We start from the raw sequence: 4,188 nt of genomic DNA, 5'->3' as shown, positions 1-4,188 counted from the left end.
AACAAAACAAATATCGCCTTTCTAAGCATTTGCTCCTAGAATTGAAAAGTTCAGGTGAGAAAAGAAGGTACACCATTATGTGGGGAAGGTGGAAAGGTCTGCAACTGACAGTTTGTCATTTTTCTATCAGTGTTCATCTCAAATTAAAATTCTACCCATGATCCTGGTAAAGACCTACTTCCTTAAGGTACTTTACTGCTTCAGTGGTCTGCGATTTGATTCCTTCTCTGAAAATCCCTGTGTTTGGCATCTGTAAACATTAACTTGCGACTCAAGTGTTCTTCATTTATTCATTCAACACTGAGTATCTGCTATGTGCAAGTCAGTGCTACGATCCGCAGATACAATAGTCAATGCGACTCTGACCTCAGCCTAACAAGGAAACATATGTGAAAATAGATTATTATATTACAGTATGATAAACACTGTGGTAGAACTTGGAAGCTTCTATCACATATAGACAAGTATGTATTGTGACAGTGTGGCCTCTCTTCAGCTATTATTTAGTCACCTAAAGTGCTTTGTGCTTTGTCTCCCTGTAGTTAGTACACTGATTGGCACACAATACTTGTTCATAACTAAGTATTCTTGATAAAATGTTATTTTTCTTTTCTCTTATTTTTCCCCATTCTTCCAACTACTTACTATTCACAGTAAGGCATTGCTTTTCAGTCAGCCCAGCACAACTGTTTTGAATTAGTAGAAGTGAAAAAACACAGCTTTGGAGTCAGATTATTTGGGTTTGAATCCTGAGCCAGCTGCTGTAGCACTAGGCAAGGTATGTCCAAGTTTCCTCGTCTGCAGAATGGGTGATAATCGTACCCAGCTCCTAGGGTTCTTGCTAGGATGAAATGAGAGAATGTGTGCAAAGTCCCAGGAATATAATAAGCACTGCATAAGTACTAACAGTAATGTCAATGGAAATGCTATTAATACTAGCTAGCTTCATTGCTTTGTTTTTGATTACACTTGAGTGTCAGGGGACCTCTGTAGCATAGAGTGTGGGGTCCTTAACAAGGACCAAAGTGGAAGATACTGGCGAGTCTCAGATCATCAGTGCCTGGGAGAGTGGAGATAGTGTCTGAGTTGGCAAAGTCTGGTCTCTGCTCATCACAGAAGAATCCCTGGGCTTTGACTTTCAAGAGAATTGGTGACAGGTCACAGCATTTGGAAAGATCAGTAGCAGATCTGTTGAGTGGTAGGATTGGGATTTGAACTTATGGTTCTCTGATTTTAAAGGTTTTTGTTTTGTTTTGTGGTGTTAATTTTTTTTTTTTTTAAATAGTTAAAGTGTGTTTCCAATGGGACAAGGGTCCAAGAAGTATAAAGGCAAGCAAGTAGTAAAGGGACACTGCAGCCTATGGTCTAGCAAGCCCTGGGAGGTGAGGAGGTGTGCACGTGGTGTCCAGGTCAGTAACGTTAGAGAACAAGGACGGCATTTCTTACTGGTAGTGCCATGTGTGTAGACACACGCTGAGGATTGTTGGTGTGAAATAGTCTGTAAGATGCTTGACTGTTGGTGAAACCATGACTAATATGTGCTTTTACATTGTGCTCTCCCAATATTCCACATTTATTCCACAGGAGTATCATATAAGTTTGCTTTTCCTTTTCTATGTTGTGGCACAACCTTGTTTTAAAATATGTTACTAGTGTTTTAAAGTAACAGGTCTTTTAATGTTCAAACTAAGGAAGTCCTTTTGTTGTTAAGGATCATACACAGAGGTGAGACAAAGCGGAGTTCTCCATAATACACTTTCTACACTGAACTTGACCAAAGGGTTTTTGCCACTGGCAGGACCTTGTTAGAATAGCCTCAGCTTCCTGAATCCCCGCTGTGTGGCTCCTGGCTCTGAGGGCTGCAGTAGAACCAGGTTCCTTTGTGGCCATAATTTAGGGAAAGCCAGAGAGCCAGCCTCTCAGCACGAGTGAGATTGTGTGAGGTATCCTAAAAACTAGGAATGGGATATATTATTTTGTGGTTAGAGATGTGGTGGGGCTTTATTTTAAATATTTGAATCCCTTGGAGGGATTTGGAAAATGAATTGAGCACTGCTTTGTTATTTTCCTTTGTGGTTCTTTGTATGTGTTTTTTAAACAAGCTGGGCAGCTTTAGAAATCCTTTCTCTAATGATGTTTATTCCTTTTCTATTTGGGAAACATTCTAAGACTCACAGTGGTACTTGTGGCACCCCATCACACCTCCCCACCTTCTGTCCACCCCACACTCCTATTTAAGAAGAAAGGAAAGAAAAAACACCTGTCTGTACGTGAGGCTTTGTCAAAACTCCTTGGCACAATTCAGTGTCTGCAAATGTTATGGGACGGTGTGCAGATAGACGCAAAGGGCATTTGTCACATCTAAAATTTTTTTTTTTAGAGAACACTAGTCAGCTGAGACTGTCATTTCCGGCTCTATGCTGTGTAGTGCTGCCTTGAGAATAATTATTTATATAATATATGTAATAATTATTTATATATATATAATGAGAGCACCGTTTGGATTGTATGGTGGCCTGGCCAGGGGTAAAAGATTCTGGGAATAAACAGCAGCTATTTTTTTTTTTAGTTTATTTTTTATTAAGTATCACAAGAGCCAGCTCTCTGTTTAAATAATGCTTTGTAAGTGTCTACAGGTAGCCTGACTAAACCCAGGGATTTTATTTTATTCAGGGATGCTAACCCCCTTTCTCTCCCAAACTGTAGAGGACAAGCCTCTTAGATTTGGTTTTATAAAAAAAAAAAAAAAAAAGTGCCCCTTACCCCTTTACAACCACCACCAGAGTTTTTTTGTTTTTTTTTTTTTTTTTAATTTCTGACTCTTTTAACATTTGTTAGGTTATCAATTTTCTTTCATCACTTACTAGCCATGAATGAGCCTGGAGGCTTTTCTATAATTGTGTACATTGGGTACAATTTGCATTACTACCTTATGTTTGTTTCTCAGGCAAATTTGTTGTTTTAAAACCCAAATGACTGTGCTTGCTTTGGCAGCATATATACTAAAATAGGAATGATGCAGAGAAGATTAGCATGGCCCCTGGGTGAGGATGACACCCAAATTCTTGAAGCATTCCATACTTTTTTCTTAGAGGGGAGAAAAACCCAAAATGACTCTAGTTACATGGTTCTTGCAACACTCTAAATTCTATCTTGGTTTCCTATTTTCCTTTTTATTTACTTATTTAATTATTGTACTCTAGGTAAAGGTTTACAGAACAAACTAGCTTCTCATTAAACATGCCGCATATTTTGTGACATTAGTTATCAACCCCACAACATGTCAACACTCTCCCCTTTTCCACCTTGGGTTCCTTATTACCAGCTATCTTGTCCCCTCCTGGCTTCTCGTCCTTGCCCCAGGGCTGGTGTGCCCCTTTAGTCTCATTTTGTTTTATGGGTCTATCTAATCTTTGGCTAAAGGGTGAACCTCAGGAGTGACTTCATTACTGAGCTGAAAGGGTGTCTGGGGACCTTACTGTTGGGGTTTCTACAGTCTGTCAGACCAGTAAGTCTGGTCTTTTTTTGTGAGTTAGAATTTTGTTCTACATTTTTCTCTAGCTCTGTCTGGGACCCTCTATTGTGATCCCTGTCAAAGCAGTCAGTGGTGGTAGCTGGGCACCATCTAGTTGTGTTGGGCTCAGTTTGGTAGAGGCTGTGGTAGTTGTGGTCCATTAGTCCTTTGGACTAATCTTTCCCATGTGTCTTTGGTTTTCTTCATTCTCCCTTGCTCCCAATGGGGTGAGACCAGTGGAGTATCTTAGATGGCCACTCACAAGCTTTTAAGACCCCAGACGCTACTCACCAAAGTAAAACGTAGAACATTTTCTTTATAAACTATGTTATGCCAATTGAGCTAGATGTTCCCTGAGACCATGGTCCCTACAGCCCTCAGTCCAGCAATTGGTCCCTCAGGGAGTTTGGATGTGTCAAAAAAAAAAAAAAATTTTTTTTTTTTTTATGGAGCTTGCATAACCTTGCTTTGGACAAGTTGTGCTGGCTTTCCCAGTATTGTTTACTGTCTTACCCTTCACCAAAATTACCTCTTAATCTATGATCTATTTAGTGTTTTTCAATCCCTACCGCACCCCTCCCTTGTAACCATCAAAGATTTTTTCTTTTTGTGTGTAAATGTCTTCATGAGTTTTTGTAGTAGTGGTCTCATACAATATTTGTCCTTTTGTGATT

General features: G+C 39.6%; 1 non-coding gene across 1 annotated transcript; it reads left to right on the top strand.

The window, feature by feature from the left end:
- The first annotated feature begins 2,978 nt into the window (after window positions 1-2,978).
- LOC111752331 (U6 spliceosomal RNA) lies at window positions 2,979-3,085 on the top strand. The gene has a single exon (XR_002787294.1). It is a non-coding gene; the product is annotated as a U6 spliceosomal RNA (small nuclear RNA).
- The last annotated feature ends 1,103 nt before the right edge of the window (window positions 3,086-4,188 follow it).

Source organism: Loxodonta africana, chromosome 23, assembly GCF_030014295.1.
Source record: "Loxodonta africana isolate mLoxAfr1 chromosome 23, mLoxAfr1.hap2, whole genome shotgun sequence".
NCBI classification, from domain to species: domain Eukaryota; kingdom Metazoa; phylum Chordata; class Mammalia; order Proboscidea; family Elephantidae; genus Loxodonta; species Loxodonta africana.
The sequence above is the reverse complement of the archived record's forward strand: the minus strand, read 5'-3'. Positions and strand labels throughout refer to the sequence as shown.